Source organism: Bos javanicus, chromosome 6 (assembly GCF_032452875.1).
Source record: "Bos javanicus breed banteng chromosome 6, ARS-OSU_banteng_1.0, whole genome shotgun sequence".
NCBI lineage: Eukaryota > Metazoa > Chordata > Mammalia > Artiodactyla > Bovidae > Bos > Bos javanicus.
Window position 1 is genome coordinate 78,896,891 of NC_083873.1, and position 16,187 is coordinate 78,913,077.

A 16,187-nucleotide genomic window follows, 5' to 3' on the forward strand; every position below is an offset into this window, starting at 1 on the left:
AGCCTTGACTAGACGGACCTTTGTTGGCAAAGTAATGTCTCTGCTTTTCAATATGCTATCTAGGTTGGTCATAACTTAATCCTTAGTAAAATTTTATTCTTCATTTGAATGACACTAAACCCCACTCCATCTACTTACTCTGAAATATTACAATGAATATTCTACAATTAACAAAGTTACCAACGACCATACCCACATCTTTTTCTAGTCACTTTTGCCTTGTTCATAAAGTGCTTTTATCAGTTAAATTGACTGCAGTTTGTTATTACATTATAAAACAATATTTATGCAGTACTAACTTAAAACATTGGCTTTCCTGGTGGCTCAGGGGTAAGGGATCCACCGGCCAATGCAGAAGACACAGGTTGGATTCCTGGGTTGGGAAGATCCCCTAGAGAAGAAAATTACACCGCACTTCAGTATTCTTGCCTGCATTCCAATGGACAGAGAGGCCTGGCAGGCTGCAGTTCATGGGGGTTGCAAAAGAGTAGGACACGACTTAGTGACTAAACAATAACATAAACATTAGGTTAACCTCAACTAATTTTACTTTCCAAACTTGCTTTACATCATGTTCCTTGTGTCTGTTAATAACACAGTGGTACTCCCAGTTTTACTTTGACTACTTTTTTTTTTCCTTCCTCCCCAGCCCACATTCATTTTTCATTTAACATGTTGCCTATTCTCAGCTATTTCATGAACGGTTTCTTCCTTCTGCATCCACATGACCACTACTGTACTGTATTAGCTCAGAATCTTAATCTAATTTCACTTGAGCATTTTTTCCCATCAAAAGTTGTCCTTGAAAATGCTGCAAGAATTATCTTCACATAACACAGCTCCATTTGTGTATTTCACAACTCCAAAGGCCTACAGAAACGAATGTGAACCTATAGTATTTCAGGACATAGTTGTAATCTCAAAATCTCCTATAAAGTGATTTTACATATTCTTGGTTCACATATTACTTGTCCTAGGACCTGTTTACATGTAAGCTATGAAATTCTAATTTGCATGATAGATTTTCCATGCTGTATTTTAAAATATCACCATTGATGCCCTGTGTTTGCTAAGATTGCATTCAAATGGTTTACATGAGATACTTGACTATATTCTTATTAATAAAACATTAATTTTATTTTATTCACCTGACAAAATGTCCTGAGAGTGGTAATATAGGGTTTTTCTACTGCTTGAGAAAGTAAATAAAGATCAAACTTTTATATTCTTTCCCAATCCGCCACTTCCTTCTCAATCTTGACTGATAATCATTATCCTGAAGTTTGGAAGATGATATGATTTCATGAATCATATCAATCTGTAGTGAGAAAGAAAGAGAAATAAGCAAATGTTACATTCAAAACTATCACTGTGCCCAGGTGATGCAGTGGTAAAGAATCTGCCTGCCGATGCAGAAGACACAGGTTCGATCCCTGGGATGGGAAAATTGTTTGGAGTAGGAAATGGCAACCCACTCCAGTATTTTTGCCTGGAAAACTCCATGTACAGAGGAACTTGGTGGGCTACAATCCAGAGGTTGCAAAGAATTGGATATAACTGAGCACAGCACAACATATATACAACCTTTGTTTTAAGGACAAGTGAGGAGCTACAGATTTTTAATGTTGTCCATAGCTGTTTCCTACCCCAAGGGGGAAAAATGGTTTCTCTTAAGAAAGGAAGAGAGTGAATGTATTAGACAATGTTGTCTCCAATACACCTACTCTCCTCTCCAAAACTATATTTTCAATTCTTATTCATCATTTAAGTTCAAATTAAATCCAATATTCAAAGTGAATCCTATCCTAATTCTACAATCCAGAATAATCTCTCTATATCCTGAAGTTTCATGGAGATTTCTTCTATGATGTCTTCTCTTTTATTTTGAAATAATATGTTAATTTATTTGTACTTATATATGTGTATGAAATAAAAATACTAATAAAAATGTGAGATGGCTCCTCTGCTCTCCTGTGAAGCACTCCATTGTCTTGTTGTTGTTGTTCAATTGCTTAATTGTATCCAACTCTTTATGACCCCATGGACTGCAGCACACCAGGCTTCCCTGTCTTTCATCATCTCCTGGAGCTTGCTCAAACTCATGGTCATTGAGTCAGTGATGCCATCCAATCATATCATCTTCTGTTGTCCCCTTTTCCTCTTGTGTTCAATCCTTCCAAGCATCAGCATCTTTTCTAATGAGTCAGCTATTTGCATTAGGTGGCCAAAATATTGGAGCTTCAGCTTCAGTCCTTCCAATGAGTATTCAGGATCAATTTCCTTTAGGATTGAGTGATTTGATCTCCTTGCAGTACAAGGGACTCTCAAGAGTCTTGTCCAAAACCACAGTTCAAAAGCATCAGTTCTTTGGTGCTCAGCCTTCCTTATGGTCCAGCTCTCACATCCATACATGACTACTGGAAAAACCGTAGCTTTAACTATATGGACCTTTGTTGGCAAAATAATGTCTCTGTTTTTTAATATGCTGTCTATGTTGGTCATAGCTTTTCTTCCTAGAAGTAAGTGTCTTTTAATTTAATGGCTGCAGTCACCATCTGTAATGATTTTGGAGCCCAAGAAAATTAAGTGTCTCATTATTTGCATTGTTTCCACAATTATTTGCACTGAAGTAATGGGACTAGATGCAATGATCTTCTGTTTTGAATGTTGAGTTTTAAGCCAGCTTTTTCACTCTCCTCTTTCACTTTCATGAAGAGGCTCTTTAGTTCCTTTTCTGTATCTCCCATATGGGTGGTATCATCTGCATATCTGAGGTTATTGATATTTCTCCCAGGCAATCTTGATTCTGGTTTGTGCTTCATCCAGCCCAGAATTTCGCACGATGTACTCTTCATATAAGTTAAATAAGCAAGGTGACAATATACAGCCTTGACATACTCCTTTCCCAATTTTGAACCAGTCTTTTTTTTCTATTGGCTTAGTGAATTCACAATTTCTATCAGATTACATGTAGTTGAATCTTGGTTAAAGAGCCAAAATTTCCTACACATAATTTCTCTACAAGTTGTTCAGGTATTCCTTAACAAGATAAATGAAAATGACTGATATTTCACTATTTTTTTCCTAACGTCCACGAGTTCTAAGTTCTTTGGGTGGGATTTATTCTCACAGGCTGAATCTGATGGATATCCATGTATTGTCTTGACTCATACAGAGAGACAGTCTCAATAGGCAATCAGTAGGTAGTTCTTAAGTGATACTCTGGCTCTGGTGGCAGGCATGAAGTTTCTCAAACACATAGGGCAGTTTCAGTTTCTTTGTTGGTTTTAATGTGGGCCTACTCATGCCTATGTATACAGGTTGGGTAAGATAGAACTCTTCATTTTATAAAAGAAAAAATTAGGAAAGACAGTGAGAGTGCATAACATAAATATTATATGCATACATATACTTCATCTTTATTAAATTTTTAATATATGTCTCTTAGAGCAACTGAATGATGCCTAAAATATGCCAGTAACTGTTGCTACTCAAAGTTCCAGGATTCATAAGCAAGCAGTATGTCAATCTAATAATCTCTGCAAAAATTCATTTTTTGCAAATTTCTAACATAAAAAAATCTTGTATATTATAAAGATAAATTTCACATTGTTTCAGATTTCACACCAAATTTTGACTTTGTTTTTGGTATAATCAAATGTTTTTTGAAATATACTTTCCCAAACAAGAGATTTGATTTCTACCAAAAATGATGCTTATCTCCATCTCTACAAATAAAACAAATTTTCCAACTAAGAAAAAAATCTTCCTGTCTCTGATTAATCTAAACTACAAAGAGATTTATGTGTAAAAATTATGCGTGAATAAAATATTTAGAAATTAGTTGTATTTTATGAAAGACAAATCTTGTTTTGCCTGGGATAGGCTTGGTTTATGCCCATTGTACTTGTTTAATTATTAATAGAGTCCTCTTCACTATCATAAAAGTGCCATTTTGAAGATGAATTAACTAGACATTTTGTCTGCTTTTTACATAAGATGAAATATTCAATTTCCCAAATTAAGTGTATTTTTTCAGGTAGCTAAGTCTTTTCATTTCAGTGGTTAGGTCATTATTTGCTTTATGTTTAGTTGAAATATATCTAAGGAAAAAAGAAACACTGAATAATTTCCTTTCTTCTTAAAGAATACACAGAAAATAAATCATGTTTTGTTTCAGTGTAGTCCATGGATAATACTAGGGTATTTATGCCTTTGTCCCTATTATATGAACTTGATTTTTAATTCTCTGATGATTGATGTTGCTAACATTTTATTTTTAGCTTATTAACCTTTATTCCTATCAACAGTGTATCTAGTTTTACCAACTATTTTTTAGTGCATTCATTTTAGCTATCTATGGCTTCCATATGTTCTATCTTGAAGTTTGCAAGAGAAAAAATCTATGTGACAACTCTAATTTGGCAATTATTTTATCCCTGTATCCCTGTAAACAATTTTCTAAATATTTAGAGTCTTTGCATCTCATTTAAAAGTTATTGTTTTTAAAGTAGATGATCTCTAGTATCTGGTTAGCAATAATATATTCATCTCACTTATTTTTTTATATTTTATCTAACTAGAATGGTTGATGCTGAAAAAATTGTTTATTTACCTGAAGGTTACACCTGTCATTATTAGATTCAATCAATATAAAATAAAAATATATATCTATTTTCTTAAACTTTCACAGTATAATGGGGGAAGAAAAGTATAAATTATTGCAAAATAATGTCAATTTTTTTGTCAAAGATCTGCTTAGTGCATAACATATGTTTATACAAACATATATATGTGTATGCATATAAGCCAACCATAAAAACATACTTCACTCCTATGCTATTGTCTAATATTAAGTCTGGACAATAGGTTGCTGCTACTGCTATATACCATCCTTGCTGATTGACTAAGGTTCAAAAATAGTTGCTATGGATATTTGAGAACTTCAGTAATTCTTAGTAAGTTTAAAGTATAGAAAGTGAAATGGAACTGAAAGAAATACTCTAAGTTATAATGCCTTTTGTTATGCTATAAGTTATTTGTTTCACCCATAAAAGTATTGGAACTAGGGGTTACTGACCCTAATCTGGCTAATCAGAAGTATTTTTATCTCCAGTAAACTAGCTGACTGAAATCAAACAAAATGTGTGGCTGATTTACTGGATGGAGGAGCCAGAAAATCATATGCCCAGATGTACAAGTTCTTACCCCATGATGATATAAAACTGTTACCTTATCACAATTGTGATACTTTAAATAAACTATCCTTGTTAGTGGTCAATCCATAGATTTCTTTTCTGGATACCTAGCTACAATGAACAACCAGAGATAGTATCAAACGATAAAATAAAAACATGCTCAAATATTATGAGACTTTAATAATAAGAATAATCTTAGTGAACTCCAGGAGTTGGTGACGGACAGGGAGGTCTGGCATGCTGCGATTCATGGGGTCGTAAAAAGTCGGACACGACTGAGCAACTGAACTGAACTGAACTGAACTTTTTTTCCTAAATGACTCATAGAAGATATTACAGAGAAACTGATACTGTAGCCTTATGAATATAATTCTCCAAGTGGAGGAGGAGGAGGGACAAACATTTTAAGACATATTCCTAGAGCTTGGCATAGCTCAGGCCACTTGCAATGAAATGTTTCCAAACCATATGAATATAGGCACAGATGCTTTCATACATTCTTATTTATCATGCATAAATTAAAAAAACCTTTTGAATATTGCAAGTGGAAACCATACTTTATTTGAAGTTTCATCTGATTTAAAGTCTTTACACACAGATGGTATACAATATTGAAACAAAATTGTCATTTTCAGTATTAACTTCTGTATTTGCTTATGTTGCTCTTGGCATAATTTCACATTAAGTAGAAATTTTTGACAAACAAAATATGGCATATTTGAAAATAAGACCTTTACCCTCCATCTTATTTAATCTTATTGGTATACACCAGGGCGGTATGTATTTCAACATATCCAGAACCCCATTTTAGCTTTCTCTTTCTATTTATGGCCCTGAGTTTTGCCTTTTGTTTCTAACATACATCTTGGAATTGAGAGAAATAAACAATAATTATTTTGAGAAATATCATTTAATTTTACTAATTTAAAATAACATTAATAAATCCTTTGTGTTGCCAACACCTGGCATATCATATGTGTATCATTTTCTCTAAAGATTGTATAATATAATATTAGTCAAGATGAATCACTGTGTTTTCTGTATTAAAGTACATTTATTTAAAGGGAAAAATATATTTTCTGTATACACTATTCTCAGTTTCCAATATAATAAAATTAAATTGCAATTGTTTTCTATGATTTCCACTTATTTATTTGCTTCCCTTTAGAGCACTTATTTTCATTTCTATTTTCCCTACATGAGATTGAGTTTAGAATTTCCCATATCTTGACTAGTTCATGAAAATGCATGTAAATCTAGCTCTTATGTTATTAAATTTCAATAGTCTTCATAAGCAATTTAGAAACAAATACATTCAGGTAACTTCAATATGGATGATTTTATTTCATTTGCAACAAACAGATGTATGCTAACAAGAGGGAAATAAATAGAAAACAACTGTTCTATCTCCTGAGCACTTTCAGAAACATCACTACTTACTTTACTAAGAAATACTTTATGCAACATGTCCTAATTTATATTACTTTTGTATGTTAAATCTTTGACCTATCACAGATCTTTATTCAATTGTCTTTTAGTTATCCTAAAATCATTATTTATCTTTAATGCTCCTAAAAACAGATCTGTATGCTTGGTTTTAATTTTCCATATCCAGGATGTACCTATGAAGTTACTGTATTTACTTATCTCTCTTTCAATCTTTTAATATAGAAAAATTAGAAATGTCTCACTGTGTATGTGTCTTTAATGACAGCAGTATTAACATAACAACTGTTTGGCAGAATGTTACACTCTGAATCTCAGTTTGCTTATGATTAGATTCAGGTTAAATTTTTTTTTTTTTCTAACAGTACTACTAAAGTAATATTTCCTTTTCACTGTATCACATTTGGAGGTGTATATGTCAATTTATCTTATTACTGGGGATGTTAAATTTCATTATCTGATGAAAGTGGCATCTTTCAGAACTCTCTATTACAAAAGATATCTTTTTGTTCCCTTTATTATATATCAGTATAAAAAATTGAACGGGTGATAATTTTGAAAATTTACAATGCTGATTTTCTAATTATCTTGTTCTGTCTAAATTTAGTAGCTATTGTTCTTCTGTAAAGAATCTTCTTCCCAGTCTTCAAGTGTCACTATGAATTCATGGATTTTTTCCATTCACTATTACACTATAAACCACGTGCCACTATTTTTAATGCTGAATCTCAAAATTGAGAGCAAGCTCAAGCATCTCTCTTTGTTATTTACATGTTCTCTTTAGTCTCTTAACATCACCTTGCTTTCTGACAAAACAAAGTATTCCACGTTCATCTTACATTTTTGCTGTCCCTTACATGGAATTTGCAAATTAGTTAAAGGTTTCTAATTTCTTTTAGTTGATTATTATTGATAACAATCATTATGGAGGTGATACACAGTACTGAAGTATCATAGTTTCAAGTCTTTGCAGAGGACAAAGCTAAGAAATATCTTTTTAAAAGATGAAGGACTAATATCACAATTTCCAAATTGAATGTAAAAACCACAGCATTCTTCCTTGTCTTTTCCACTTCCAGTATTGTAATTTCCTTTTCCAGGGCGACACACTTGGTTTTCCAAAACATCAATATTCCTGCTGATCTGTTCTGTCCTACAGCATACAAAAAGTTCATTGCAAAATAACTAGCAATACCATGACCAAAAACAAAGCTATTAACTTGCAAGATATTTTGTATTTCAGTTTTCCTTAGGATAGATTCATACTCAGGGTGTCCTGGGAGACCAAAGGTACCAATTTTGCCTCAATTTTTAATTTTTTTCTGTACAGTTACATTACCAATTTGATATAAAGATAGGATATTTTCCTGCTCTATTTTTAAGTTTATTCTGACTTTAATTTTATTAATTTATTTTAAACTTTATTTTAATACATGTAAAATATTATCCTACTAAAAAGACAATATAATAAGAGCAATATCAAAAATATATAGATATCCCTAAGATGCCTATCCTATTCCCATCCCCCTATAAAGCTATATATTTGATTCTGATTTTTCTCTTCTGTTTATTCTTCTAAATAGGCAAACATATTTTGGTTTCCCTAAACAAGAAGTTTTATACTACATACTATTTATACATTTTTACACTTAATCACCTTGGTTAAAAACAAAAACAATATATTCTTAAAATGACAGCATTGTTCAATCACTAAGTGCTGTCTGATTCTTTGTGACCCCCTGAACTCAGCATGCCTGGCTTCCCTGTCCTTTACTATCTCCCAGAGTTTGTTCAGCCAGCTACAATGGACCGTGCAGAAGCATAGCAGAGAGGAGCTACCCCTCGCCCAAGGTCAGGGGCGGTGACCGAGATTGCCAGGCTGCATTCGCACAGGGGCGACTGAGAGGAGCTACAAGATCAGCAGCGGCAGCAGAATGGAGCTACGCCACATCTGAGATCAGGGGCGGAGGCCGAGAGGAGCTACCCAACGTCTGAGGACAGGGGCCCAGGACGAGAGGAGCTACCCCTAAGCCGAGGTAAGTAGCAGCGGCTGCGCTTTGCTGGAGCAGCCATGAAGAAATACCCCACATTTAAGGTAAGAGAAACCTAAGTAAGACGGTAGGTGTTGTGAGAGGGCATAAGAGGGCAGACACACTGAAACCATAATCACAGAAAACTAGCCAATCTGATCACATGGACCACAGCCTTGTCTAACTCAATGAAACTAAGCCATGCCGTGTGGGGCCACCCAAGACAGGAGGATCATGGTGGAGAGGTCTGAAAGAATATGGTCCACTGGAGAAAGGAGTGGCAAACCACTTTAGTATTCTAGCCTTGGGAACCCTATGACAGTATGAAAAGGCAGAATGATAGGATACTGAAAGGGGAACTCCCCAGGTCAGTAGGTGCCCAATATGCTACTGGAGATCAGTGGAGAAATAACTCCAGGAAGAATGAAGGGATGGAGCCAAAGCAAAAACAAAACCCAGTTGTGGATGTGACGTGATAGAAGCAAGGTCTGATGCTGTAAAAAGCAGTATTGCATAAAACCTGGAATGTCAGGTCCATGAATCAAGGCAAATTGGAAGTGGTCAAACAGGAGATGGCAAGAGTGAATGTTGACATTCTAGGAATCAGCAAACTAAAATGGACTAGAATGGGTGAATTTAACTTAGATGACCATTATATCTACTACTGTGGGCAGGAATCCCTTAGAAAAAATGGAGTAGCCATCATGGTCAACAAAAGAGTTTGAAATGCAGTGCTTGGATACAACCACAAAAACAACAGAATGATCTCTGTTTGTTTCCAAAGCAAACAATTCAGTATCAAGGTGATTCAAGCCTATGACTCAACCGGTAACACTGAAGAAGCTGAAGTTGAACGGATCTATGAAGACCTCCAAGACCTTTTAGAACTAACACCAAAAAAAGATGTCCTTTTCATTATAGGGGACAGGAATGCAAAAGTAGGAAGTCAAGAAACACCTGGAGTAACAGGCAAATTTGGCCTTGGAGTATGGAATGAAGCAGGGAAAAGGCTAATAGGGTTTTTCCAAGAGAACACACTAGTCATAGCAAACACCCTCTTCCAACAACACAAGAGAAGACTCTACACATGGATATCAACAGATGGTCAACACCAAAATCAAATTGATTGTATTCTTTGCAGCCAAAGATGGAGAAGCTCTATACAGTGAGCAAAAACAAGACCAGGAGCTGACTGTGGCTCAGACCACGAACTCCTTATTGCCAAATTCAGACTGAAATTGAAGAAAGTAGGGAAAACCACTAGACCATTCAGGTATGACCTAAATCAAATCCCTTATGATTATACAGTGGAAGTGAGAAATAAATTTAAGGGACTAGATCTGATAGACAGAGTACCTGAAGAACTATGGATGGAGGTTAATGACATTGTAGAGGAGACAGGGATCAAGACCATCCCCATGGAAAAGAAATGCAAAAAAAAAGCAAAATGGCTGTCTGGAGAGGTCTTACAAATAGCTGTGCAAAGAAAGCAAAGGAGTAAGGGAAAGATATAAGCATCTGAATACAGACTTCCAAATAATAGCAAGGAGACATAAGAAAGCCTTCCTCAGTGATCAATGCAAAGAAATAGAGTAAAACAACAGAATGGGAAAGACTAGAGATCTCTTCAAGAAAATTAGAGATACTAAGGGAACATTTTATGCAATGACGGGCTTGATAAAGAACAGTAATGGTATGGACCTAACAGAAGCAGAAGATATTAAGAAGAGGTGGCAAGAATACAGATAAGAACTGTACCAAAAAGAGCTTCATGACCCAGATAATCACGATGGTGTGATCATTCACCTAGAGCCAGGCATCCTGGAATGTGAGGTCAAGTGGGCCTTAGAACAGAGTGGGCCTTACAAACAAAGCTAGTGGAGGCAATGAAATTCCATTTGAGCTATTTCAAATCCTGAAAGGTGATGCTGTGAACGTGCTGCACTCAATATGCCAGCAAATTTGGAAAACTAAGCAGTGGCCACTGGATTGGAAAATGTCAGTTCTCATTCCAATCCCAAAGAAAGGCAATGCCAAAAAATGCTCAAACTACTGCACAATTGCACTCATCTCACATGCTAGCAAAGTAATGCTCAAAATTCTCCAAACAAGGCTTCAGCAATATGTAAACTGTGAACTTCAAGATGTTCATGCTGGTTTTAGAAAAGGCAGAGAAACCAAAGATCAAATTGCCAACATCTGCTGGATCATCGAAAAAGCAAGAGAGTTCCAGAAAAACATCTATTTCTGCTTTATTGACTATGCCAAAGCCTTTGACTGTGTGGATCCCAATAAACTGTGGAAAATTCTGAAAGAGATGGGAATACCAGACCACCTGACCTGCCTCTTGAGAAACGTATATGCAGGTGAGGAAGCAGCAGTTAGAACTGGACATGGAACAACAAGCTGGTTCCAAATAGGAAAAGGAGTTCGTCAAGGCTGTATATTGTCACCCTGCTCATTTAACTTCTATGCAGAGTACATCATGAGAAACGCTAGGCTGGGAGAAGCACAAGCTGGAATCAAGATTGCCAGGAGAAATATCAGTAACCTCAGATATGCATATGACACCATCCTTATGGCAGAAAGTGAAGAGGAACTAAAAAGCCTCTTGATGAAAATGAAATAGGAGACTGAAAAAGTTGGCTTAAAGCTTAACATTCAGAAAACTAGACGGACCTTTGTTGGTAAAGTAATGTCTCTGCTTTTTACTATGCTATCTAGGTTGGTCATAACTTTCCTTCCAAGGAATAAGCATCTTTTAAATTCATGGCTGCAGTCACCATCTGCAGTGATTTTGGAGCCCAAAAAAATAGTCTGACACTGTGTCCACTGTTTCCCCATCTATTTCCCATGAAGTGATGGGACCAGATGCCATGATCTTCGTTTTCTGAGTGTTGAGTTTTAAGCCAACTTTTTCAGTCTCCTCTTTCACCTTCATCAAGAGGCTTTTTAGTTCCTCTTCACTTTCTGCCATAAAAGTGGTGTCATCTGCATATCTGAGGTTATTGATATTTCTCCCAGCAATCTTGATTCCAGCTTGTGCTTCTTCCAGCCCAGCATTTCTCATGATGTTCTCTGAAAATAAGTTAAATAAGGATAGATATAATTATTTAAATACATAGGTGTAAGATTAAGAAATCATATGGTAGATGTATATTTACATTTATGACAAAGTGTAAAATTATTTCTCATAATGGCTGTACCATTTTATGAGTATTCCCATCTTCCTAACACTTGACACTGACAAATATTTTAGACATTATAATGTACAAAAATGATAACTTGTGGCTTTAATTCTCATTTCCCTAATGACTAAATTATGTTCAACATATTCATTTGCTTCTTTGCCATACCTTTGTCTTTGGTGAAACGTTTACTCTGATCTTTTGCTCACTTTCAATCAGTTATGCATGAATTTTAATTTACTTGCTCTGTAGGTGAGTTGGAACTAAAATCATTGGATGGGCAGTAAACTCAAACACTAAGTACTCTATAGTGTATTCTCTAAACTGAGATTCAGAATATCTAACAAAATTACATATGAATTTACCTTTTGAAACAATATCTTTCCTCTAACAATTAACTCTAGAAATACTCTACCAAATACACACATACACATAAACATACCCACAATAAGGGAAGTCAGTAATGAAAGCGTTATTTGTAAAAACAGATTATTAGTAGCAATCTTAATACTCATCCATTGAAACCTGGTTAATTAACCCATAGAGCTTTTGTATAATGGAGAAATATGCAAATATAAAAAGAATGATAAATACCTCCTGAAGAGTGAAAACATAACTTAAAACTCAACATTTAAAACACTAAGATTGTGGCATCTGGTTCCACCACTTCATGGCAAATAGTTGGGGAAAAAGTGGAACAGTGACTGATTTCATTTTCTTAGGCTCCCAAGTCACTGTGGTTGCTGACTGTAGACACAAAATTTAAAAAAAAAAAGAAAGAAAAGAAAAGCTTGCTTCTTGGAAAAAAAGCTATGACAAACTAGACAGCAAAAAGAAAAAAAGAGAGAGACATTGCTTTGCCGACAAAAGTCCGTATGGTCAAAGCTGTGGTTTTCCCAGTAGTCATGTATGGATGTGAGAGTTAGACCATAAAGAAGGCTGAGCACCAAAGAACTGATGTTTTCAAATTGTGCTGAAAAAGACATTTGTGATTGTTGGACAGCAAGGAGATGAAACCAGTCAATCCTAAAGGCAATTAATGCTGAATACTCATTGGAAGGACTGCTGCTGAAGCTGATGCTCCACTACTATGACCACCTATGTGTACAGCTGACTCGTTGGGGAAAATGCTGATAATGTGAAAGACATGGTAAGAAGAAAAGGCAATGGCAGAGGATGAGATGGTTAGATAGCATTACTGACTCAATGAGTATGGATTTGAACAAACTCTCAGTTGAGTTCAGTTCAGTCTCTCTGTCGTGTCCGATTCTTTTCGACCCCATGAATCACAGCAGGCCAGGCCTCCCTGTCAATCACTAACTCCTAGAGTTCACTCAGACTCACATCCATCGAGTCGGTGATGCCATCCAGCCATCTCATCCTCCATCATCCCCTTCTCCTCGTGCCCCCAATCCCTCCCAGCATCAGAGTCTTTTCCAATGAGCCAACTCTGCACATGAGGTGGCCAAAATACTGGCGTTTCAGCTTCAGCATCATTCCTTCCAAAGAAATCCCAGGGCTGATCTCCTTCAGAATGGACTGGTTGGATCTCCTTGCAGTCCATGGGACTCTCAAGAGTCTTCTCCAACACCACAGTTCAAAAGCATCAATTCTTTGGCGCTCAGCCTTCTTCACAGTCCAACTCTCACATCCATACATGACCACAGGAAAAACCATAGCCTTGACTAGACGGACCTTTGTTGGAAAAACAATGTCTGTGCTTTTCAATATGCTATCTAGGGTTGTCATAACTTTCCTTCTAAGGAGTAAGCATCTTTTAATTTCATGGCTGCAGTCACCATCTGCAGTGATTTTGGAGCCCCACAAAATAAAATCTGACACTGTTTCCACTGTTTCCCAATCTATTTCCCATGAAGTGATGGGACCAGTTGCAATGATCTTCATTTTTTGAATGTTGATTTAAGCCAACTTTTTCAGTCTCCTCTTTCACCTTCATCAAGAGGACTTTTAGTTCATCTTCACTTTCTGCCATAAGAGTGGTGTGATCTGCATATCTGAGCTTATTGATATTTCTCCCTGAAATCTTGATTTCAGCTTGTGCTTCTTCCTGACCAGTGTTTCTCATGATGTACTCTGCATAGAAGTTAAATAAACAGGGTGACAATATACAGCCTTGAAGTACTCCTTTTCCTTTTAGGAACCAGTCTGTTGTTCCATGTCCAGTTCTAACTCTTGCTTCCTGACCTGCATACAGGTTTCTCAAGAGGCAGGTCAGGTGGTCTGGTATTCCCATTTCTTTCAGAATTTTCCATAGTTTATTGTGATCCACACAGTCAATGGCTTTGGCATAGTCAATAAAGCAGAAATAGATGTTTTTCTGGAACTCTATTGCTTTTTGATGATCCAGCAGATGTTGGCAATTTGATCTCTGGTTCCTCTGCCTTTTCTAAAACCAGCTTGAACATCTGGAAGTTCAGGGTTCACGTATTGCTGAAGCCTGTCTTGGAGAATTTTGAGCATTACTTTGCTAGCATGTGAGATGAGTGCAATTGTGCAGTAGTTTGAGCATTCTTTGGCATTGCCTTTCTTTGGGATTGGAATGAGAACTGACCTTTTCCAATCTAGTGGCCACTGCTGAGTTTTCCAAATTTGCTAGCGTATTGAGTGCAGCAGTTTCACAGCATCATCTTTCAGGATTTGAAATAGCTCAATTGGAATTCCATTACCTCCACTAGCTTTGTTCATAGTGATGCTTTCTAAGGCACACTGGAATTCACATTCCAGGATACCTGGCTCTGGGTCAGTGATCACACCATTGTGATTATCTGGGTCGTGAAGATCTTTTTGTACAGTTCTTCTGTGTATTCTTGCCACCTCTTCTTAATATCTTCTACTTCTGTTAGGTCCATACCATTTCTGTCCTTTATTGAGCCCATATTTGCATGAAATGTTCCCTTGGTATCTCTAATATTCTTGAAGAGATCTCTAGTCTTTCCCATTCTGTTGTTTTACTCTATTTCTTTGCATTGATCGCTGAGGAAGGCTTTCTTATCTCTTCTTGCTATTCTTTGGAAGTCTGCATTCAGATGCTTATATCTTTCCTTTTCTCCTTTGCTTTTCATTTCTCTTCTTTTCACAGCTATTTGTAAGGCCTCCCCAGACAGCCATTTTGCTTTTTTGCATTTCTTTTCCATCAGGATGGTCTTGATCCCTGTCTCCTCTGCAATGTCACGAACCTCAGTCCATAGTTCATCAGGCACTCTATCTATCAGATCTAGGCCCTTAAATCTATTTCTCACTTCCACTGTATAATCATAAGGGATTTGATTTAGGTCATACCTGAATGGTCTAGTGGTTTTCCCTACTTTCTTCAATTTCAGTCTGAATTTGGCAATAAGGAGTTCATGATCTGAGCCACGGTCAGCTCCTGGTCTTGTTTTTGCTGACTGTATAGAGCTTCTCCATCTTTGGCTGCAAAGAATATAATCAATCTGATTTTGGTGTTGACCATCTGGTGATGTCCATGTGTAGAGTCTTCTCTTGTGCTGTTGGAAGAGGGTGTTTGCTATGACCAGTGCATTTTCTTCCCAAAATTCTATTAGTCTTTGCCCTGCTTCATTCCGTACTCCAAGGCCAAATTTGCCTGTTACTCCAGGTGTTTCTTGACTTCCTACTTTTGCATTCCCATCCCCTATAATGAAAAGGACATCTTTTTTTTTTTTTTGGTGTTAGTTCTAAAAGGTCTTGGAGGTCTTCATAGAACCGTTCAACTTCAGCTTCTTCAGCATTAATGGTTGGGGCATAGACTTGGATTACTGTGATATTAAGTGGTTTGCCTTGGAAATGAACAGAGATCATTCTGTCGTTTTTGAGATTGCATCCAAGTACTGCATTTCGAACTCTCGTTGACCATGATGGTCAACAAAAAAACGTGTAGATAAATATTTATAGCAACTTTATTCACAATTGAGAAAAAAGGAAATACCTTAGATAAAATTTCATCAGTGAAAAAATAAATAAACGGAGGCATGTTGTGAATAAGGGGAGAGGTTATCCCTGAAGGGCTAGCATAATAGGATTTGGGGTGATGGGACTGCATAAAACTGTGTTGGTAGCCATACATCTATCTATACATTGGTTATAATCCATAGAAAAGTTCATCACAAAAGGTAATTTTATTCTATAAATACATACCTTTAAAAAAATCAACAAGTATATGCCAGGAGAGATAGAATAAAAACAATCACGAATGAATCTAACCATAATTTAAATAAGTAACATCTACACTGAAGAGGAAGAAAAATATTGGAGTTGACCTAAATAGCTTTGGAAAACTTTTAAATTGAAGTATAGTTAATGTACGA